Here is a 25902-nt window from a genome sequence, read left to right as displayed (position 1 = left end):
TAATTCTCTGCGCTGAAATATAAAAAAGTCAAGGATACTACCAATAAAAAGGGATAAGACTGCTTCTATTGATATAAATAACGGCTGCTTAGTTTCGCTAATTTTTGTGAAATTGCTGTGTGAAACAAGCATATATTAGTAGTAGTTATTGTTGTTATGGTTTAGTACTAGTTGTAAATTTATAAAGCATTACACTGCACATTTAAGTGTTTCTATGAATGGTTGACAACAACGTCTTTGTCGTCTGCGATTGTGTGCATTACTGAGACTTTAATTAACTGTTGGCCACTCTCTCTTTTCTTATTTTTTTATTCATGGATTAGTGTACTAATATTTTTTCTCTCTTCGCCCCACTTCAAAACACTTCCCCCCATCTACCATGCATCCTCCATATACTACTCCGGGACTTTTCCTCTTCCTCCTTCAGCGTTTGCACGTCTCTCTCTCTTGCATTTGTCGGTCGTTTTCAGAGATTTCCCTCGTCGTACGGTCTCTCTCCGCAAACACAATTACGCGTGCAGGGGGTGGATACCGCAATCTTAACTCTTCGCTTTGCTCTCGGGGCTGGTCCCATGAGTCGTGGATAACCGCCACTCCATAAATGTCCCTCTGTAACTCGGGCGTTGCCGGGCGACCGTGGTGCGGTCTGCGTCCCCACGCACTAGTGTTCGTTCTTATGACCTAAGCGGGCGGCGGCCGTCGTGCATCGTGCCCTACGAATGCCCCGCGGCCCTTCACTTCGTCTTTTTGCGCGCGCGTCCAGTTTGCAAGGGTTGCCGCCGTGGTTTCCAGTGCTTCGCTTAAATGGCCAATTTCTTCGGCGACTCTTCTCATGAAAAATGTCCCTGCAGTGGTCGATGTTGTAACTGCAGATTGAATTGCATGTTTTGAGAGCATTAATCCTCTCTGGGAATTTTAATAAAATGTGCGTAATCCTTATACTTGAGGAAAATGAATCCATCTATCCTACATGTCACATTCTGATTTTTCCAACCATGGTCTGTGATCGTGTAATATTAACCGTTAGTCGTAGGTTCGAATCCCGCCAGGATAGGTGGTCCCTATCCAGGGCATGAATGTTATTGCCGTGCTTTTTTAGTCTCCGCAGCAAAGGCCTCAATGCGCTGTTCACGGGGAAGTTGGCAAATAAATAAGAGAGAAAAATTTCTAGACTTCCGCGTGAAGAACGGTGAATTATTCGTGAATTTCCGTGATGAAAAATATCCTGGATTGGCGATCGAACCACGGACGTTTCGATTCCCGATCCAGGGGATTTTTTTCAAACGCAGTTATCAAGAATACACAAATATCAGAATTTAGACATAAAATGTGTTATACGGGTGTATAATTGAACTTGATAATGGCAGTAGTTATTGCAAATATGGTCGTGAAAAATTAAATATGGAAATTACGAGTAAAAATTTATTACTCATTAGCGATTCCACCGCATCAAAACCCAGTCCACGTCCGCAGTTGAGGTTATATCTGAGGTCATTCGCGTAGATATTCAGTAATCACTTTGTGGGCATTCGTATTCACAAAGGAAAAAAAGACTATGGTCGTAAAATTTAGCTTCATTTGTGATGACTCAGCAGGTTTGTGAATGAATGCTGAAATTTTTCTCTCAAGTAAAGCATTCAATTCATTATCGTGGAAAAAGAAATCGTGGTTGTCAATTTTTTAAATATTTTGTTCCAAGAAACTTCCAAAATGGGCGAAATTAAGCGTTATAAATCAATTTTCAGATATGAGCTATTATAGATTTCAGAATGCTTGTTATGATATGACGAAGCTACCCAGGAAATGACTATGTCCTACACATCCGCAATTGAATTTTTAGTTCGGCATATTATAAGCACAGAATCAGTTGTGCGATTCCTCATTATTTACCTGGCTTTTTCCCTACTTTGTGATTTAGCTGCTATTTATTTGTACTAGTTGTCAACTTTCCCAAATTCTTGTCTTACCAAGTTAGACTTTAAAAAATAGTTTAATTGGTAACGTAATGAGTTATTTTCTTATATCATAGCAAATTTAGAGTTTAAAAACTTTATTTTCGTTTTAGTCGTCATCAACGCTACCCCTCAACTTTTTATAGACGTAGTTAATCATAAAGAGGGCTGGCTGATTTTTTCAGGAAAACACATTCTTTGGGATCTTTGCTTTTCTAGTTTTAATGGGTTTAATTTTTTCATTTTAAACCCTATTATTAGTTTCATGTCGCTGAAAGTGTTTCTATACGATTTCCTGGATCTTAATGTGGTGAATTACATTTTAAAGGCATATCGCAAATTTATCTGAAACTTTCTATGGTCATAAATGAATGTGCGCAGCTTTTTTTATTAGTCTCTATTATTAGAGGGCGCAGTGAAAATTTTCTAACTTAACGATTATATGTGTCATTAAACGACTCAATGAAAACAAAAAAAAACGTTTCTCGTCTTACTGCTGCCATTCCATATGATCTACATTGTATTGATCTTTTGGATGAAGAGCTGAAATGGGAAAAAATCCGAAGCTTAAGGTTTCCATATTCTTTATTCTTCGCACATATTGGGGATTGATATTCAATTTCTACTCTTTAACTTGTGTTTTTAGGTTTTTGAATTTACTCCCTTAATTCTAAAACAGTGCTGTGGTCAATGTTTCTTTAACGGTTATTTCAGCAGCATTGATAGAGCTTCCTGCAGATTATTCACTGTATTATTGGCATGATATGTATTTTATTTTTTAAATAGCGCTATTTGCCAATTTTAGAGTTGTACGATGCTAAACTTTTAAACTCGTGGATAATAGTGCTAAAAATATGATGGCTCTCATATTGATGCAACTCGTTTATATCCCATGTTTATTAATACTAAATGTAATATCAAGCGTCAGTAGCACTCCGTTTTTTATACTTAAATGTAATTTCAAAATTTTCCAGTGACAACATTCTGATAATGGCAATAACAGTTCGCTGTGAATAGGTGGCATTGATATTCGTGTCATCGTTAGTTATATTTAGTTAGTTTCGTTGAAAATTCGGTAGTTTGCTTTTTTAATAAAGTGATAATTTTAACGAGATAATTTTCTTTCCGTAGCAGCAAAGGCTCAAAGAGGATTGATAATTATTTTCTTCTAATCGTCTTCCATGCTGGTAGGCGGTTTCCGTGTTTTTAAATTTGCTTTCAGATAATTTCATGCGCGGGAACTTTGCGGACCCTGAATCCTTTACTTTTACCCACTGCCTTTTTTACTGCTGCGTAAAATGTATATCGTATATTTTTTCCACCCTCCCCCTGACAATCGGCCTCCACACACTCGGTAATATTTTTTTCGGTCCTCGAGAATAAAACTCTCTGTCGCACTCATGGGTCTGCATGGAGAAAATTGTGCCACTTTTTTATTTATTGTTGTTGCTTTTACTTCCAATCCCATTAGGCCCTCCAGGAAGGAGGGGAAGGACTGTTGTCACTCACTGTGTGTGCGCTGCTGCTGTTTTATTTGTTTTGACTTGGAAATCGTGTGCGGTTGAGTGGTGAAGAGTTCATTACGCATGCCAGTCCCTTGGATGAAATGTGGAGTGAGTTAAAGAGATGGATTTGATTTTCGTGGGAGAGGAGTCGGTGGTCTTCTTCAATCCTCTAGTCCAAATTTTTATTTGTTTTTTTTCGAGAGATCGTAAAATAAAAACAACAATATTTTTGCGAGATTGAATCCTATTTGAGTGTAACCTTTTTATTTTTTTACTTCGATGGTTTGAGAGTGAATAGAGTTTCACTTCGATGCATTAATACTTCCGTTTCACTTTGCCGTGATGAAGGAGTAATTAACGTATTTCTTGGATATAGGGGGTAAAACTTGTTACTTACATGCGGGAAAGGTAATATTGGGTTTTTTAAGAGTTTGCACTTGGGCCATTACACCTTAGTTCAACAAAATTTTGGCCTTAAGGGCCATTATTAGCTAAACATTTCTGTACGAGTTCATGTTCCTCCCTAGCTAAATACATCATATCCGTTTTGCGAAAAATTTATTTTTGTACTCTTAATGATCATTTGAAAATTTTCATGGTGTATTACCAAAGTATGTATGGCTTAAGTACGTTAGACAAGTCTAAAAATAACATAAGTTGTCCGGCCTATTTAAGGTCAAAAGTTTTATGTAACTTTTCGGATAATATATATCTTCCACACATCCGAATGTATTAATCTAACATAATTCTGTGAAATTTTCAATTTTTTAATTTTATTGTGACGATTCAATATTTGTTGGCTACCATACTTTCGGAGACTTGCATTCACACCGAAGCTGTAGACTTTTGACATACATTCGAATGTGGGTTTGAACAGTCATTGGAACTCGGTTTTTGCGAGGGGAAGAGATCGTTGGGTCCGGGATGCAGATATTCCGGGGGCAAATGGTCGTCTGCCGCGTTCCGACTGCAGTTAGACAAACGGGCGAGCACCGCTCTGGGAATAATTGTCGGCTTTAATGGGCAGCCCCGCCTCTGGCGGATGCAATCATCCGCCATCCATTCCGCCAGCTGGTTCCTTCTTTTCAGCGCATTGGAGAGTTAAAAGGGCATTTCTCCAGTGCGATCCCTCCCTGCTGCTGCGGCGAAAGAACCCATGTCTCATTACAGCCACGGAGGCAGGGAGGCGGGAGCGCCGCCAAACCACTTCCTTCGTGGCGCTCATGTGCGGGAAAGTCATCTCAAGATCGCCTTTGTTGCTTCCCCTGCGTCCAACCTACCTATTGCTTTTACCTGCACGCTTGCTTTCAGGGTGTGTGAGTTTAAAAACCGTTGCGCGCAGCCAGCAGTTTACGCCGCTGTCTAGAGTCAATTGCGAGGAATTCTCACCCAATGCACTAAACATATGATATATTCTACGATAAATTTATGTGTGCGTTTGTCATCATATTATATGTGCATAATAATTAGGATTTTTTTGATGGCCACTGTGAGAAATAGATGCAATGAGCACGATTGGTAGGAAACAGGATTAGTTGGAGGAGAATGGAAAAAAGTGGTGATAAGTATTTAGCTAATTTACAACAGTTTGTTTGAAATAATTTATTACACACGCATAAAAGATGCTATAGCTTCAGTTATTTGTCTCTATATGCCAAATATTAATATGCTATGACCTGGTGAAGACATTGGAGAGCATCTGAAGTCACGAAAAAAATTGTTTACTGCAAGATATAAACGGGAATCTCATTGTTAGTTATATCCACTTAATTTGATCCGGAATAGGATACTTCTTTTAAACATCCGTATTAATTATTTCTTGAAACGGATATGAGGAATTTATTTTGAGAGTAAAATAAACTCATACAGGATTTTTCATAATTTGTGACACTCGAGGCCAAACCTGTGTTGAATTAAGGTGGAATCGCCCGAATACAAAATCTCAAAAAAAAAAAAAAAAAACAAATAATACCTTACTCACATGTAATTATTAAATTTTATCCCCTCTATCTCTTCACAGGCGTCCTTCCGATGGAGACTAAATTTGTAAGCAGTGAAAGTCTGAGGAAGAGTGTTATCCGTATTTCACTACATGAATACACCATAAAATGTTTTACTCTTAAGAACATGAAGGTGATTAATGTAAGGCGTTTATTTGCGGTTCACCAGTACTAAATTTCTATAGTTTTTATTTCCAAAGTTATATGCATAAAAACGAACGAATAACATTTGTTCAATTTCATTCTAATAATTTATCCCTATGACAACCAGTTCGCTTTGGCTAAAAATTATCAAGTTTTTCGATACAATAAATGTCTCATTGTATTATTTGTAACAGTTGCATGCAAGGCTAAGCGAGTCCCCTGTCGCATATTTTATTTATGGTGTACGATTAGTCAAACAATATTTTGTTTAGTAGAACCCGTAAGTACTTTACGGTTAGGCTTCCAAGGTATCAAGTTTACTTTTTCACAAGTCTCAAATTAAAAAGCTTAAAGTAGAATATACTATTTCAGCGCTCAGGAATATAACCATGAATGAATACATCGCTCAATATATAACCTCTCATTGGTGGGATTGAATGCTATGTATTGATGTGCTATTTATATAATTGCTCACCGCTGTGCTTGCTTAGGGGTAAAAAATAGGCCCTCGTAAAGGAAATTATTTAAAAAATCTCAAATCATGTGCCTATGCTTTAACTTACGCTCCTTGCTTTTTTCTTGGGATTCTATAATGTTGAAGCACCTTTTTCGCTCAGTTATGTTTGCACATGATTTCTCCGGTTTTGCATTTCTTTCCGTAATCATTATTATTGCAAATGAAAAAGTTCCTAGAGCACGATATGTTCTGATTGTTTCTGAAAATTTTAGCTGGAGGTGTTTTTGAGTCTATATTGAGCGTCGATGATAATCAGTGTATGATTTTCGGCTGCATAAACGAGGTGGATACGAATATTAAACAAACGATAAGACCGTGGGCGTTGAACGACCCTACAGTATTATGCGCGTGGGCTATAAGGGCCAAGCAGATTTTAATCCTCGGCGCGCCGGCAGCAATAGCAATAACGTCAGCGATAGAAAATTGAAGGTCGCAATTTTCCGCCGAATCTGGATTCGAGTCATTTGCTATCTCGTCCAGCCCCGCTTCGTAACTCCCCTTACCCCCTCGGGCCATCTCGAAAAGGGCCGTCAAATTAAAATCCCTGAATTTGAAGACCAGATGCCACGTGGGTCGTTTCGTAAATGACTCCACCCCGCCCCTCTCACTCACCACTGTTTCAGCGTTTTTTTTTTCTCGGGCAGAGGAGGATTTTTTTCTTCAAGAGTGAGAAGTAGTTTTCTCGTAATTAGAGTGAGATAAGTAACGGAGGTGTTCAGGAAACGAATAGTTTTTCGAATGTCAGAAAAATATCAGGCTTTCATAATGGCCAATTTAAGGATGGATGGCGATAATTAATGGAACTATTTAATTCGACACATAATCACACAGGCACACTTTAGACTTGTATATTCCACAAAATTTTTAATGGCCTTACTCAGATTTTTACTCTGTACACTATGTCCTTCTCAAGGGTTTGTAATGAAAACCTATGAGAACCTTAAGTGAAACAACAAAAAATCTTCGCTAATTCTACAATTTATTTAAGAAATACTTACAACCAGTTTCGGCATTTACGCCAGTATCAACTACATAACTTTTATGTAGCTCGGTGTTACATCCGAGACCGGTAGTAACTGTTATATAAATTGTAGAAGCAGCGAAGTGCTTTTGATTTCTAATGTAGGGCCCTTCCATCACTTACAAGCTTCAAGTTTCGATTTAATCACCTAGTGTGATCGAAGTTGTATCGATCGATCAAGTAGTATCGAAATCTGGGTCCGAACATTAAAAAAAAAAAGGGAAACACAATATCAGTGCATCGGTGATTGTGTTTCCTATTTTATAGTGCTTCGAATAAGCGCATCGATAAACGCAGGCTATAGAGTCATTCGCTCTTTTACAAATTCGCAATTTATCAAAATATTTCGATGCATGGAAGAGAAGATAAAGTCTTCCAAATTTTGTAATTTTATCGCAATTATAATTAAAAAACAAAGTCGTTGTTCTATTTTCATGATTGGTTGACGGCGTATACGCTTCGGTTCGTTTACTCGCTCATGAACCACTTATTCCTTGATACATGATATATGAGACCATGATATACGAATCCTTATTGAGGGAATGAATCGCCAAGCGTAATCAAGCGAAGGAGAGGAGTAAAACACTTTTCTCAAGAACTAAATATTGTGTAAATTGACTTATACAACCCAGACCTATTAGGAATATATTCCTTACATCACAGGTCAAAACGTCAATTGATTACACTGATTGTTGAAATGTTGAACTAAATACTTGCAATTCCCATGATTATAAAATTTATAGCTGCCAAAGTTTCAATGCTAATATTCCTTTCCAAGCATCATCTTCCCTCCTTTTACTTCTCCTTCTATTCCGTTCACATTCTTGTTCAGGTTTTCCAATCTCATCTCTCCGCTCTTATCAGTAATTACTTTTTATTTATGGGTTGCCTTCAGGTATAAAGATTAATTACTGATTTCTTAATCAAAAACTCAATAAATATCTTGTAAAAATCTTATTAGGAATTCAATAGATTCCCAATAATACCTTACAATAACTAAATAATTAATGGCCTAAGATGTTCTCCAATATTTAAATCAAGTACTTTCGCATTGGGCTTACAAAGGCCTTCATTATATTTTATGCGTGTGTAATAAATTATCTTAAACAAATCGTTGAAAATTATCACTGCCTTATCAACACTCGTCCCAATCCTCCTCATACTTTCTACCAATCTTGCTTAGTGCTCCACCTCTCACTCTGCCAATCAATAACATCATGTTAATAATAAATACACGCATGTTTTTACAAGAATATTGTGGCAGCTAGCTCATATTTCGCTATTTTTGGGAAAACTTAAAATTATCCAATTCGGTTTGCGCTTAAACCTCCTCAACAATCGATATCTTGTGGTGACCACGGTGAAGAGAAGAGGTCGTGGGTGGGGCGCGGAGACTGATGGAGGGAGAACGGAGAAATTGAAATAAAAAAGCGAGAGGGATGAAGAGGAAAAATGAGGGAAGGGGGCGGCTGTGGGTGTTGGGAGAGGAGAGGGGAGGGTAGGGTGGATTGGGTGGTTGATGGAGAGTGGGAGGAGAAGAGTTTAGAAAGGAGTAAAGAGGCTCGAAAAAATCTCTTCGTGGAGAAAAATAAACTCCAGCCTTGAACGGCGTGCATTCCCAATCACTTCGCGACTCGCCCTCGCACTCTAGACGAGGCGAAGGAGATGCATTTCCACCGTGTTCCTCCAATTCTTTATCTCACATGAATGCAATTCTTTAAAGGATAATTTCGCATGCCTTTGTATGGGGTTCACATCAACGGGTGAAATCCGAGAGTAAAATATTCATCACCAAAGTTTTTTCTTCTCGCATTTCTGGGAGGAGGTTTCCTTTTAAGAAATATTCCTTCGAGTGATTGCAATTTAGGGATCCAGTTTACCCAAATCTCCGGGTTTAAATTAAGATGCCTATTCCCGGAATTCTTTTTGCAGGTGCGGATATTTATATTTGTCACCAAGAAATCGTTCATTGATGTTTATTTACATCATATGGATTGTTAGTAATTACTAATCTGCATTTCTCCTTAATTGCCGATTAGCGTACCTTCGTTTCCAATTACATCATCTAAAAATTTAATTTGAATTTTTATTAAAAGTTTTTGTGCTTAATACTCTGATTCTTTTCATGACTTAACGCCTCTGTAGCCCGCTGCTTAAGTGCGATTGTCTAAGTGACTTTAAGGGCATTCGAAAATGTGGACCAAACGATCATAAAGCAGTACCTACTTATCACAAAAGGCGGTTACGTTAAGGCATTTCATTAGTTTTATTAGATATGTATCTGAAAGGTTCACGTTAGTTTTACCTTTGTTCTTAACGTACCTACGTTTTGAGAAAAAGGGAGCTCGCGGAAGAATGAGTTCATATGTTTGTGTTTTGTTCCGATATGGTGCTAACTTTTTTCATTTTTGCTTGAATAGTCCAAATTATCTACTTACCTGTGGGATGCTGGGAAAAAAACAAAACCAGAATCCCATTAGTCGTGTGTCAGACAATTCCTCTAGGTGTTCAGTCTCATATCCACCCCGATCATCCCCTGTCGTTGGACTTGTGTGAAAATACATTCCTCGTTTTTGGTACGATTTCAACCTCTCATCAAAAGAATGGCGAAATCATTTTGCCCCTAGACTTTGTTGTTGCTTGCGATGGCCCTGTTTCCTTTTTAGAATGTCCCGGCGTGAAGCAAAGTGCTTGTCTTCCCCTCTGATGCCAGCTGATGTTTGAGGCATCCATTTCGCGGACGTTTTCCTTGGAGCATGCATTTTCCTTCGGCCTTGGCGCCCTCTCTGCTTGTGTTTTTTGAGTCCACTTGGTAATGACTCGCATGGAAGGGGATCATTCTCTCCGCCCGCCTGAATCCTTTCTTCGCTGCCCGCCTCTCTTTCTGTGAGTGGCAGCGGGTGCGACGCCGGCGAAGGCGACTCACTTCGCCGCGAATGAAAATTTCGGTCGCTCCATTTGTGAAATGTGTCCCGGAGTGTTTCCTCTCCTGCTTCCAGGAATTCCGAGGCTTACCTACAACCCAGCTCCTCCTCCTCCTCCTTTCCCGTTGGCTTTTCGCCAACCACCGGCCTACTACTGCTCCCTCGTCCTCGTCCGGCCTTTCCATTGGTCTCACGACCACTGCTTTGCCGTCATGTGCCACATCTCGATCGGAGCTTTGGTGTCGTCCATTTCTTTAGCCTTCAATTACGATCGCCGTCATCGGTCCCTAAGGATCCTTTTGTATCCTTCAAGGAGAGCTATCATGAAGTGAGACTTCTCACCCGACAATGCGCCAACCTCAAAGAACACAGGAATATTGTACGATTGAGAGTGAGTTGGTATTTAAAAATTATTATTCTCTGATTACTTTACATTTACATTTTGCGTACCACATAGTCCTTCCTCCTCAGTAATATTCGACTCGCCTTTTCATTTCATAATAAAACCCATAGTTCGATTCACAGAAAAAGCCCTCTGTCTGTAATTCCAATTATAAATCCTAATTTCTTCCTCCCTATCCCAGCCTTTATAATATTCTCACCAACAATATGGTTTTAGGAACCCCCATCCATTCTCTGAACTCTCTTCGTATAAACCTTCTCCTATCTCTTCCATTAGTCTATGCCCACCACGTGTGATGCATCGTCTTTTATATTCCCCTCCGTCCATTCCTCTCTTCTCCATTCTCCTCTTCAAGAACTTCTTCCCTCGTCTAGCCTCCTCAGCGTCCAAGTTTCCACGCAGAGACACATCCCTCCACCTATCCTCTCTTCAATAGCCTTTTTTAACTATGATACCCAACGAGCCGCTCCTTAGATATTTATTAACTCTTGTTTCGCTCATGCAATTCTCTTCCTGATATTCGTTACTGCTGTTTCCTCATTCATTAATATGCATCCAATTGCCGATAATTGAACTTCTCTTCTGCTCCAGGGAAAATTTAGTTCCCACGGATCCTGCAATTGTTGACACTTTTTCCTCAAAAACCTCTACACTTTTTTGTAAAATCGTAATTCCAGGAAGGATAACATCAACTTGACCCTCATCGATCCTATACGGACTTCATTTTAGAATACCTTATCATAGGATACTTTAGGAAATATACTTTATCTCTGAGGTGTAAGTAATTGCGCAGGCGGCTTTAAAACTACCTATTATTAGCTATGAGTGCCTCACAGTCTTCATAAACTTGTGACTTTTCAATGCAGTCCGTAATGTTACTAGAGTAAAACCATTTTCGTTATTGCTGTGTAGCATTTTATATTCCTTAGTTTTAGATTCCTCATGCTGTGGATATTTTTTTCTTTTGATTCGTAATCCTAAGAAGACCTCTTCAAAAGGACCGCTCTCCTTAAGCCTCTCTGCTCCATGTGGTCAGTTGTTATCCTTTCCTTTTTTCGGTTTCTGAGCGCGTCCAATTAGGCTAGAATTAAGAATGAATTTTCCTTTTTTACAAGCGGTCTCCCAAACTCTGGATGTTACCAATCATTCACGTGAAGTGTAGCTAATTCTGTTAATCATTATTATTTTTAATCTTTTCCAATTACCGGGTCCAATTATTTCCGTATTAATGCTACTTATATTAAGTTATTAGAATCGCAAATTAGAGCCCGAAGAGGGAACGTTAATTGTTGTGGTATAAAATTATTCCCTGGGGATGAGAAGATTATATTATAAATTAACCAGCAAATTTATTCTCGTTAATGATAACTGCCCCTTGGTGTACAAGACATTGTGAATGTCAAGATTTCGATAATTTTCACAGTTGAATAACTTAGTCACTCAAGGAAACGTGATGTTCGCAACACAAACAATTGAATAAGAAATACCTTTACTTGCACTTATCTTCCATAATGTATTATTCGCTGCCTATTCACTCCTGCAGCTCACGGATAACATTGTACATTAAAAAGGACATTAACGGAAAAAAGAACGTAAACAAAAATAAAAAGTTATCACTATCACAAAAAATGAAAATATAATCATTTTTACCTACCTATATTATGTAATACTTGTTTAAAAGTCTTTCTACTACAATCGTGTATCGCCAACAAGATACGAACTATAGTCAACAGCACGAGTCATATTTCTAAAATGGCATTTAGTGCACTTATTAACTTTGAAATTAATAACCGCCACACTTTCGATATAATATACCATAAACAACAACTAATTTCCACTTTATATTTCTCCGCTTTTGATTTGAATTCGCTTTGATTTTAACAGGTGTTTGTTCTTGCGGAAAGAAGACGCAAAGAAATAGACACTTCAAATATTATTTTCCTTATTTACTTCCTTATATTTATCAGTTTTTCGTTTTAATTCCTTAATCTTCTTTCCCAATTTAGCTCCTTTTGTTTGCATAAACAAATGTGTTGCTATGATTGTTTGTTTGTATGACTGCCGCGCCGCCATTGGAATTTGGTGGCCATTTTTTGAACTAATCCCCATACTCAATTTTATATGAATAGACAGATAAATAATTGGAAATTTATTGTTTTCATAATTTTTCCTGGGATTTCAGTCAATTTTAGAGGGGGTCTTTATAAGACTTTTTGTCGTATCTCGTCTCGTTCACCCCAAACATTTGTATGAGTGAGTGAATGAATGAATGAGTGAGTGGTCGTTAGGGGATTTTATGATATATAGATTAACCAGCAAATTTATTCTCGTTAATGATAACTGTCCCTGCCTCATGGCTAGGATATCTTGACAACGTGCCTTTATTCAGGGCACTGAAGTGTTATCATTACTATTCTTGATAAGTTGAAGATACTGCTTCAAAGTTAGTATTCTAATTTACAGATTCCTTAATTAATAATTACATGGTATAGTCACAAAATCTCGGAATCGCCATTGGAACACAATCTATGTATTGCCTAAGAGCGAATAATTAATGAGCGGTATTAATAATATTTTCCTTACGCAAGGCGGTGGATAGCGGAGGCACATATGCAGTGTGTTTCAAGATGAATATGTACTGCTTCAGGAGGTGGTAGGGGAGGCAATTTTAAGCATATTTTCCCAGTAAACATGGGGTCGCCACTCCTTAGTTACTGAGCTATGGCAACGCAAACATTGTTTTGGATGTACTTTACAGTTAATATGAAAACGGTTTTTCTTGTGCATCCAGGCTTCTAGACATTTTATTTAATAAACCGGATTTTTAAGGACATTTTATAATTGAGGATGTACGAAAATGTGCTATTATAATTGTCTGAAATATTAATCTTTAAGCTTAATTAGACGAGAGATTTTAGTGAGTATCAACTACACGATTGCGAACTATCACCCAAATTGAGGTTGTTTCCATGATTCGTTGTTTCCATAAAGATGCTGTCTACCACGAAGCTTTGCTCTTAAAATTTTTTTCATAAATTTTTCGAATAACCGAACTGAAACTCCTAGAAAACCTGATTGAGCTAGGTGAGGAAACTTTTATCTGTTAGATTGTCCGAGCCTCTGCAAGTTTCCGATTACGAATGATTATGTCCTAGAGTGCGTCCTCTTCCCAATGACCTCATGAAAACTCAAGAAATGTTCTCTTAACTCGTAAAACAGCATTTTCTCCGCAATTTAGCTCATGAGCGATGTTGCTGCGGTGCATTTAAAAATCTAAAGCATTTATATTATCTTTTTGCATCACTGAACGGATATGATTAAATATACTAGCACAAGTTAGCAGGTTCAAGCAAGCATTTCATGGGGGTTACTGTAGGTTTTGCATAATTTTCCTATTTGCATGGGCCGTGAATTGTTATGCCCTCGCCTAAGCTTAAGAGAGCGTTCATTTTTCTACCATGTATCGCTTCAATACGCAGGAGGAGCTACAAAGTTTGAATTCGTTGTTTTTCACGCTCCCCAGTGTGTCACTCATCCATATTCAATGGGAATATAATGCTGCATGCGATGCATCATCAAAAGTGGATTACTCAAAGAGTGGAGGATAAAGCAAATTGGACTATGCTCGGATATAATTCAATTTAGCGGGCCCATCGAAGACAAATGAGCTTAAATTAATGGGGACAACCACGTCCCAAAGCGGTTGAATAATCATAAAATCATGATGAGCTTTTCTGTGAATGTTATTACAACTTTTGCGAGTTTATATGCTAAAAAACTCCATTCTTTGGTTTTATCTATAGGGTTTCGACGGAACTTCCCCCTAAATTCGTCATATGTTTCTTTAGCTGATTTTCATTTATAGTCAAACCAGTAACTGATGGAATAGATTATTTTCCGCTATTATCATGCCCCACCATAGCATTTCAACAAATTCCTAAGGCCACATATTCGTCAGGTTTCGAAGATCGTATTGGTTGTTTGATAATCTCTTACTCTCATTATTATTTAGGAGAGGCACTATATACTTCAAAATCAAATTCACGTATCATGGTGAGGTGTTTTTAAATATTAAACTTTGAAGAGATTTATTCATATAATGTGTGACTCTGGCTATAGGAGCATTTCTCTTGTTCCTCACCCAACTTATTTTCAGTCAATATGGTAAGGACCGGGGTTGTATGGCTACCTTTAACCCTCATTTTGATGGGTAGTGAAATTTTTAAATATTTTTTCGTTTATGGTTCAATTAATTGATAACTTCATTAAGTACAACCTTTTTCTTTAATTATCAATACAACTGAGTAATAGTTTACAAATCATCATTCAAAATTTGAAGTGAAAAGCGGTAACGTCGCTCGTACTTCCACTGCCCTGGCCTAACACACCACTCAACATGGCAGATATACCACTTACTTTCATTCAAAATGTAGTGAAGAATGTTAAATGCAAAACTTGATTCTTATCACTAATTACAACCCGTGACTGATTTTATTTATCTTTAATCTGTATAAATGACTGAGCACCGATTACCATTGCCTTTCACGCAACATTTTTTCAATTTATACAGTTTTTTCAAGCCCTGCTCACTTCTTCCGCCTCGTGGGCTCATTCGTTGTCTATCTCATCGCCCTCAGCGGTGACCATTTCGATGATTTCTCATCCACCGCCCTCCATTAATCGCTTTCGTGAACATCTGCATGTGGAGTCAAGGCGACCAAGCCACCCTCGTGGCCATTTCAGATCGTAATTACTCTGAACGTTGCCTGGTCATTGGTGAGCTATGACGACTAGATAGTAGAACTCTCCTTCTCGAGCCCTACGTGAACTATTTTCTCCTAGCATCGATCTATTTTGAGTTATATTTCTACTTACTACTAGTTTGTTAAAAGTAATAAATCCCTCTTGCTTTTTTATCTACGTATACGAAATTGGTACATCGTAATATGAAAAGGCTCATTCATAGCAATGGCTTTTCTACCGCAAAACAAGTAACTATGGAAATGCAGCAAGTTTATTCATCCATATCTTAGTTATATTAGTGTTGTGCTTATTCGAATTTAGCCTGTGACTATAAAAAACCTGTTGTTGGTACACTGTAATCTACCTTTTATTTTAGCAATAATATCAATCTAGAAGGCTGGCCGACGAAATGCGAAAATAAATTCTCAATGATAACTTAGCTTTAGCGGTATTGTGTCCTTAACAATAGATTTATTGCTGTCTTTGACTGGCAGAAAAGGTTTTAGATTACGATTATTAGGGGTACATTAAAATTTTAGTAAAAAGTTTAGAGACAAAAATTATTTAGAAATTGTGGTTTGATTCCAAAATATTTAGAGATCACGTAATGCTATCAAGTTCTAGAAGTGTAGTTAATGTCAGTAGAATAATCCAAGCTGTAATCGGAGGTATCATAAAGAACTTAGAGAGACGAGTATCACCTTTTGTAAGTAAACATTCGTCGTCACCGGAGAAGAGTCTTCTGGGAGTCGATTTCGAATCTCACGGCACGGATGCGCTTTTATTGGAACTAAGAACAGAAAAAGGTATCTTGGGGAATTTTTGAAATTATGAATTCTCAATTAAGGGAATTTATCACTCCATCTTCATGTGATGGAAAACGTATTTATTGTACTCACCTTTGGGGTCTTAGATTGATAGATACTATGCGTTAGATGATATGATTGATTTATGATTGGCAATTTAGAGCAAAGTTTCGCGTAAATTTAAAAATCTCAATCGCATTGCAAATTTATAAAATCCCTTGTTGGTATGCAGGTCTCCGTAGAGTAGGTATTGAAGTATTTATGCATCTCCCAAATTCATATTGGTTTATTTTCTCCACTAACCAACCATTTTCCTTCGGCGTGTTGCTGTTTTTTAGAGGACTACTGTTTTTCATGCACTGGTCTCGTAGTTTGAATCGAGCGTTGTCATTGTTATATTGCTAGAAGTATCTAACAAGTGGGTAATAGGCGTGACTCATACATCACTATGTCACACTTTCATTCTTTTATAAGTGCGGTTTTCGCGACTTGCAATGTGTAGTAACGTTCGCTCGCTCAAAATAATGCCATTACAAGCTTGCAAGTAATTGAGTGTGAAAATTTTCTTCGTCTCGTAGATTAAACCGACTGGTAAGACTTATACTTACGCCCAGATTAATCTTGTTTTCCAGACTTAAGTGACTTTACGTCCACTAAGCATGCAATGCTGTTTTCTTTATTTATTTTGAGAACGACTTGGGCGCCGAAAGCCCTTATAATTATGACCTTGCGGTTCGTCATGGGAGTTTCATGCCTTGGATAGATATCTCAAGATAAAGATCATGCGGAACCATCTTGTATCGCTATCACTGTCTAGAAAACATTTATTCATTGTATTTTATTTGCGTAACGCGTAATGCGTGAGGTATTCTTCTGCCTTAATTTCCTCTATTAATTGAATTTACTTTCGTGAAAATTTGTCCTTTAGAATTTAGAAAGATATTTTTTGCTCTAGGACTTATGTTCTCTAAGGGAAAAAAAAAACAATTTACTTGTACCAAATCATATAGTAAATATAAAAGTAGAAGAGAGAAAAAACATATCATACACAATGTTTACAGATATATATGCACAGAAGGAAATAAAGGAAATCACTTTGCTTTGCATGTCTTTATGATGAGTTCCATCCTGAAAATTGCAAATAAAGGATTAACTGGAGTGGTGAGGCAGTGTACTGGCCTTCCACATCCAAATCTCGGTAAAGAATTAAGGGGCATTCCTAAATTCAATCCCTGCGTGTAATGTGGATTACACTAGTTGTGCAGTACACCGTCCGTCGGATGGGACGTTAAGCCGTGGGTCCCCTTGGCGCCTTTCGTTAAGAGCAGGCTAATGCCGACGCCGGGTTTCTATGCACCCTTCATCGTCAGTTCCTAATCCCAAGCTGATCCATTCCTGATTTAAATATTTTAAAAAACTCTTTTAAAAATATATTCCATAGTGTAACGAAGATAAGAAAACGAACTTTAAAAATTTAAACAATTAAAATTCTTAAAAATTAACACAAAAAAAGTTCCCTGAGCGAGCATCGATCTCGCTACCTTCACTTCCACAGTCAGACACCGTATCCACTGTCGCCCTATTGTTTAACATGAGCGTTCAAAACAGGTTACATAGCGTACCTTCATTTTTAACGATTTTTAATTGCTTTTTTCTCGGAATTTTACGAGATGTGCGTCGTCTCGCTTCGGCATATTACATTTGTACCCATAAACTACCGATTCACAAAATTTGAGCTCGATCGGCGATGCGAAGGTCGTGTATTCCCCTTGTGAGATATCATATATGATATCGCGTTTTGTTTCGCAATGATAAAACTTTAACTATATAATGCAGGCCTTTATATTATTTACGATTCTCTATATATAGGCGCACTAATTCAACATTTTATAGCCCAATATTATAAATTCAACGTTATGTTATATTTCAAACCTCTAATTGACCAATTGTCGAAAGTTATATCACAGCATCAATGGGAGTGTGATGGAATGTCAGGATATATTGGAACTCTAATATCTTGTTAAGAAAAGCTCTGGCACTTCCGTTAGTAAAGACTATTAGCCACGCTATTTTCAAAATACAAGGGCATATGTGACATGAACCACACCACATGGAATCGTTATAAATATGAATGTCCGGTAGTTTTGGCCAAATAAAGGTATCAATCCTGAAATACACCCTGCAATTTTTAATCAGCAGCTGAAATATTCATCAAGATATTTGCCTTCTGTATCGAATTGAAGGGTGCATTCGGACCAAATGTTTCCGTAATCAAATACTGGACCAACTCTAAGGACATAACGAAAAAAATCGGGCGACGTAGCCGATTGAAAGCAAAATGCTTTCCTACTCTGAAAGTATGAATTACACCCGCTCGTGGCTTGTTTTCCTGGCGAGCTCTACCCTAACCTATCTAAAGTGACCTATTCGTAGTGTACTAAACTTGGAAAAAATGATTTGCGAAATATAAAAAAATAATAGTTAGTGGATTTAATGGTGGCAGGTACTTTGTCTTGCACCAAAATATAAGAAGTCTAAGAGCTAATTTTGATAATTTTGTATTTCAGCTAGTTAATCTCGATATAAAACCCGCTGTAATAGTTTTGACAGAAATTTGAGTCAATAACACTGAAGTATCTATGTATCAAATAACTGGCTATCGGAGTTTTGATGTGTGTAATAACAACTACAGGGCTGGAGGAGTAATTGCATATGTAGCAGATACTTATGAGTGTTTTTCTATTGATATGGGTGAATTAAAAACTGCTGATATGGTTAAAATATCAGTAGGGATAAATGATTCTTCTGGGATAAGCATTATTGGTGTATATAGACTTAATTTTAACCCTGTTGAACATTTTTTGAGTGAAATCGAGAATGTATTGACCATCTCTCGTGAGAGGAATTTAATTGTAATTGGTGATATTAATTTATGTATATTACAACCCAACGATATTTCCTTTGAATATCAAACCCTTATTGCTAGTCAGGGATTGGACCAGCTTATTCGAGTACCAACTAGAATTAGCAAAACGGGTAGTACATGTATAGATCATATTTTTTGCAGATGTAGAGATAACTATAAGTATGAGGGAAGAGCGGACGATTGGGGTTTAACAGACCATCATTCTGTATCATGTTCTTTAAATATTAATGTAACCATTAACATATACGAACGAGTTTATCGAAGCCATTGCCGGATAAACTTTAACCATATATATAATAGTTTGCTAAGATGCGACTGGAATGATGTTTATTCACAACAAAATGTCAATGAAGCCTATGAAATATTTATAAATAAATTGAAATGCTGCATTGAAAAAGCTGAATACGTCTCAGACAGTAACAGATCGGGAGGGATGAAAAAGCCATGGATGACTTACGCTTTGTGCGTGAGAATTTCTAGGCGAAATTTTCTGTATAAAAAAATGAGGAAACACCCTGAAAATGAAAAGCTAAATAGGTACTACGTATCGTACACGCAAAGATTAGAATATGATATTAAAAAGCACAAAGAAAAGTATTATAGGGACCTTTTTGATAGTAATGTCAATAATACAGCTGCTCAATGGCGCATTTTAGATACACTCACGGGAGGAAAGCAAGGAAATGAGAATTATGTAAAAATTAGAACTAGTAATGGTATCGTTGTCACTGAGTGCCAGGACATTGTAAACGAATTTAATTCACACTATGGTAAAGTAATTCAAGCATTGATCCAGAACAATTATTTTGAAAGTAATACGAATAAATACAAAGAAATAATCCCAACCTCCAATTCAATTGACTCACTGTTTTTTGTTCCTACTGATGCGAAAGAAATAAGCAGCATTATTAAGGAATTAAAGTCTAAAAAATCTAAAGGTGTTGATAATATTTCTGCACAAGTTATTAAAGCAGTAAATTCAAATATTTCGGAGGTCCTTGCCCATATTGCTAATCTAAGTATGTATACTCGAATATTTCCTAAACAATTAAAAACTGCAATAGTGATACCAATTTTTAAAAAAGGTGATAAAATGAACGTAAATAATTACAGACCAATATCCTTATATCTGTATTTGCTAAAATAATAGAAAAAGTTGTTAAAGTCAGACTTCTTAAATTTCTAAATCAGCATAGTTTTTTCAATAAAAACCAATTTGGATTTATGAGTGGTAAGAGTACAGAGGATGCATTATTAAAATTCTGTTCAGAGCTGAACGACGGACTGAATAAGAACTGTAGAGTTGCTGGCTTATTTGTAGACATTACCAAAGCCTTCGACTCCATTAATCATAACATACTAATGAATCGATTATGGGAAGCGGGTGTACGTGGAACCGCATATGATTGGTTTCAAAGTTATCTTTGTGATCGAGATCAATGTGTGCTTCTCAAAAATTGCTACAGTGAAAAGATTCCACTCCCCTGTGGTGTGTCACAGGGTTCTGTGTTGGGACCCATACTGTTTTTAATATATGTAAACAATTTATGTACTGGCAGGTTTAAAGGTCAATTAACGTCATTCGCAGATGACACTGCACTAAGTTATTCTGTTAATAGTGTTGATGATCTATATGAACACATACAAAGTGATCTTTTAACACTCAATATGTGGTTTTCGGCTAATTATATGTTGTTAAGTGAAAAACGAAATATATTATGTTTAGCATGAGTAAATCTACCTCAAACAAAAGTAAACTATACTATCAATGTGCAAATTGTATAAAAGATAATGTTACTTCCTGTGATAAATGTATTTTTATCGAACAGGTTAGTCACATAAAATATTTAGGCATATATTTTGACCAAAATTGTAAATGGAAGTCTCACATAAATAAATTAAAATCAATAAATGATTTCTATTGTAAGAAATTTCTACTTCCTCAGATACATATGCCCTGAATCAGTGTTAAAAAAGGTATATTATGCTCTCGTTAATTAAAGATTACAATACGGAATAGCCTGCTGGGGTGCAGCATATTTTATCAACATTAAACCATTGACAGTGGCGCAAAAAAGGGTTATAATGCGATCGTATAGGAAAAGCCACTCATTTCCTCTTTTCAAAAAATTAGATATCCTCCCACTAAGGCATTTATTCATTTATAAAGTCCTTATAGTTTTCTATAACCGTAGTGGTGAAAAGGCCAGACCACAAACTTATGACATCAGATCTTGGAGAAACTTCCATATACCATGGCCGACGACTGAAATTTATCGACAGTCATACAATTACTTAGGGCCTAAATTGTTTAGTATGTTGCCGAGTAATGTAGCAAACTTGGAAAAAAGATGGGGATTTGCTTCCGCTGTAAAAAAATGGCTTATGAGGTGTGAGGAAGTAGAGTTTCTACTAAGAAAGGTGGCTTAAAAAGTTTACAATAAAAGGTATATTGTATATTCTATGTATGTAATTATGCGTTTATATAAGAAAAATAGTTATCCTTGTGCAAATATTTGAAATACCATATTGTAATAATGAATGCAATCGGCAAGAGAACAAATAACTGAATGCAAAGAAATTTTACTTCTCATGTGTGCTAGCACCAGACCTATGTAAAAAGTTTAAGATGGTAGCCCCATAACTATTCAAAGGGGTACCTATATATTCCATAATTATTTAAGTATGTTCTAAAATGTAATATATTTGATTGCAAATGGAATAAAGTTATATATATATTATTTTAAAAATATTTATAAATTTTAAATTAAAAATTATTATACCTAACTGTGAAATATGCTTGCAGTGAATACATTAATGTATCTTATCAATACCTATCAGGTATGCTTTATGATTGGTAAGCATGTCATGTAATGGAAGTTATGCCATCTTTGTTCCGAGCCGCAAACGAACCGTTGTAATCTGGTGTCTGGGTGAATCCCTTTTCCCTGAGTAAAAGTTGAATCTAAAGGTCGAAAGGCCAATTTCGGCGTGCCGTGCATGCGCAAATTGAAAGAATTTAACTTTGAATTAGCTCGATATCAGGGTTTTCGAGTGAACGTGCTTGTCTCTCCGTAGACGAGTTCAATTCCTTCTGTCGTTTCTCGTCTTCGCTGCCGCGCGCCTTGCCTTCGGCGTCTCATTCTGCGCTCCAGCCATCAGAGCCCGCTTTCACCTCGGTGGAAGGGTTGCCCTTGCTTCGCAATTGCGCATTACTCTTCGCGCGCTGTGAGTGAGGTGTCTCCGCGGAACACGCGAAGCCTTTAGTTTCCCATCTAAGGAAGGAGGTTGAGGAAGAGAGAAGCATCTTGAGGCAGGAAAATGGTGCTTAGACTTTCATTAAAGACGTCGCGATGCCGGGAACGAGCCACTACAAATTGACGACTTCTAACCTCCATTATTGCTATTGCTATAGTTTCTATTTTGCGTTCGCCGGAAAATTTATGCATCCAGTAGAATGCGCTTTAGTGGCATTAACGCTTGAAAGAGCTTGCTCCTCTGGGTAGTGGAATCTTGTAAGCACCTTGACTTGGCCCCTGGACCGTATGGGCTTAACATCTAGCACATGGGAGTGGTTTTCGGGGACCAGGAGGAGCCTGCCCCCCCCCCCCTCCCTTCCCTAACTTAAATAGAAATTTGCCCCAAAAAATACGAAACCTATATTTTTAACTATAATTAAAGCAAAAGCATCATATGAATTTGTTTATCTTAGATGTTTTCACAGGTTTATTTAAACATTTTCTAGTGTGGGACCCGGAGACACTCCTATGTTACTGGGGGCATTCATTAGTCCCTTAGTTTAGGGACTAAGGGTAAAAAGGGTTTAGGGGGTACGCTCCCCCAACATAAAACTCTAAACTCCACCGTTGATCTAGCACCCTTGTACCTTGGTAAAATTGCAATCGGAATAAATGAACGTGGATAGTGTTGCGGTGTGCGAATTTTCCCGGAAACTCAAAAATTCGTGGTTCAATTCCCGGTCCTTGGCAATTTTTTCTCGCGGCAATCAGTGAAAATAACAAGCGAAATCATTTTTGCCACACATAAATTATATACCAATATGTTAAAGCTGCGGCCAAATTTTTATCTACTTTTTTGAGAAGCAGTCTATCTTGAAGAAAATTGTGCAGTGAAGAAGTTTGCCACTCACCAAACCAAATCAGAGCGGCATGTTGGATAATATGAATGGTGAGTAATTGTTTTGAGTATAGATGTGGCTAGAATTTTTCGTATTTCTACATAACCATAAGCCTACTCTACTACCCTCAGTCCTATATCTGTTCCTTCTATCTTTTTTGATCTCACATTCGTTCGCAAATTCTTTAATATCGCATTCTTACCTTCTCACTCTCTCTCTCTCTCTTTCACGATCTAAATCACCCTTAATTTACAACATTTACGTGTAAAAAATTAGGTATTCAATTACAGTTATGTTATCCATGCTTGTACGTAGTATTTAGTATAATACATATTATGTGGAGACTGTTTAGAAGATATGCTTGATTTTGCAAATATTTGAAGTTACAAAAACTTTCATTGCGTGTGGAGTTAAGTATGATGAAAGTTTTTTAGCATACACGATGGAAGTTTATATACCACCGGACCTAATTAATTTAACCTTTAATTGTACACCTCACTAGTGTAAACAACTATGTATGTTATTTTTTAACTCAAGAATGCATCTTTGCATAATCTGTTAATTTGTTTTGGTATATACCTTTCATATGCTCATTTATTACGAAATGGTGCGTGAAAATGAGAAAAAAAAAAACATTTATTCTAGGGTAGCTTCTGGGAAATATGTACGCCTTGTGAAATTCCGTATGTAATTACTAAATTTCAACTTCTAACAAGTAAAAAATGGGGTGACCTGATATATTGATGTGTTAAGTTGCAATGATAACCAGATATGAATAGGATAGATGGATAGAAAAATATTTATTTTTCTGGAAAAAATCCATAACAACAAAAATAATGTAGTACAGTTTTGCAGGCACGATAATAACGAAAAAGATAATTACAAAAAAGAGAAACTTTTCATTTTTATTGTGTCTATTTTTAATGTATCCCATTACACAGCATGGCAAAACATAACTAATGCAAGAAATCTAATAAAAAATTGCAAATGGAGTAATACTACACCAAAAAGCTGCCGTAATAACAAGCTCACAAATATGAAAAATATGAGCAACTTATGATATTCCTGAGATTTTATATAATCATAATATATTAGTGCGAATTTTTCAACAGATTTGCAATTTTTAACTTCAGTTTGCATGTTATTCCATATATGACTAGCAGTCACAAAAAATGATTTACTATAAGCAATGGTTCAATGCTATGGGAAATATAATAGATTAGGATCAGATCTAGTGGGATTATGTGAAATCCTTAATATAATAATTATTGGATTATAGGTATCTCTTAAATTTTCTTTCATCCCCTTTACCTTAAGCATACTCCATATCTTCGCTTCTGTCTTCGTGCTAGCTTTAACTTTTCTCTCTTCGAATTTCGCATTTGTGTGTGCACTCTCTTATTTCGCTTGCTCCCTCTCTTCCTTGATCTTAATTTCCCTTAATTTCCCCAATTTTACGCCCTTTTCCGTAGTTTTTTAAGGGTTTGGGGTACTGGAGAGGTGGAGGTTAAGGAGAGAGACGATAACACGAGGAAGCCGTGCTTCCGCCCTTTCTTCTCCTCTGGGGCGTCGTCGTGGAATTTCCTCTCCTGTTCCTCCTCCTTCCTGTGTAATGCAATGTGCCTGCTCATTCCGTCTCGATGGCATTCTCCCTTGTTTTAGGGGCTCGCGAAAAGGACTCGCGATGGTTTCATTCACAAGGGTTTTTTGCTTTTCCCCCCACACTGTGAAGCCGTAGTTCACCGCAGGAAGTCGTTAAATTCGGAATCTTGACGGCCGACCAACCACCTCCCTCCTGTATTGCAGTTTTATCATCTATCGACGTTCTTGTTACTCCTGGTATTCTGTAATGTTCTTTTTGTGTGGTTCAGGTAACGTCAGAGCTAACCAAGAGCTGCGTTAATGTGAATGTATCATATTTTACATCAAAATCGATGGAGCGCAGTGCGAATTTATTTTTTAAATAGATCCACTGATCTTCATTTGCACATTCTCAAAGTGTGTTATACTAGCCCATGTTGACTAAGAGTAACCATTAAAAACTATTTAAAATTTTTGTTGAATTCAGTCACGAAATATAAGATGAAATACCTCAAATACGCGATTCTTAAAACATTAATCGCTCATCGCTCACCAAGATTTATCATAATTTTAAAACATAATTTCACTCTTAAAGCCATCGTTTCTTTGCTAACGTTGATGGTCCTCCAAAATATTCTCGATTTTTTTACTGTTTTCAGTTTTTTACAAAGCTTTTATTTGGGTTGATGTCATATTACGCAAAACATTAGTTTGTACCGATGTCGGGGTTTTGGCCTTGATAAGAGTGCACTAACAAAACGTATTTTATGACTATAAATAATTAAGTGTGGGATAAGTCACTGTGAGCAGAAAGAACAGGTAGATTATATACGTGTTGGACATTGCACGAGTTAGTGGCGTGTGCGGGACAAGCATTGTGTAAATAAGTTTTTAACTCTCATATTAGAAATCCTTAATACCGTAATAAGTTGAAACACTTAATAAGGTGAAACACCTTAATCTTTAATATTGTTTATATTGATTTAATTACTGCATTTCCCTAGTAAATTCATTTTACTAGGGCAATCATTTGGAAATTTGGCATGATACTTACTGTACTATTTAAATTGTTCGTTACGATTTTCTTCTGATGAGTATTTCCTGATTTTAGAACGGGAAAATCCCAGTTAAACTCGGGAGAAACGCTAAATCAAATGATAATTGTGACCTCGGTAATAATACACTGGAGCGTAAAATTTCAGCCTTGTATCTCCCCATATTGTTGCGTGCGTGAAATTTTTA

The sequence above is a fragment of the Ischnura elegans genome, chromosome 10, assembly GCF_921293095.1.
Source record: "Ischnura elegans chromosome 10, ioIscEleg1.1, whole genome shotgun sequence".
Classification (NCBI taxonomy): domain Eukaryota; kingdom Metazoa; phylum Arthropoda; class Insecta; order Odonata; family Coenagrionidae; genus Ischnura; species Ischnura elegans.
This window is presented reverse-complemented; position numbering follows the sequence as displayed.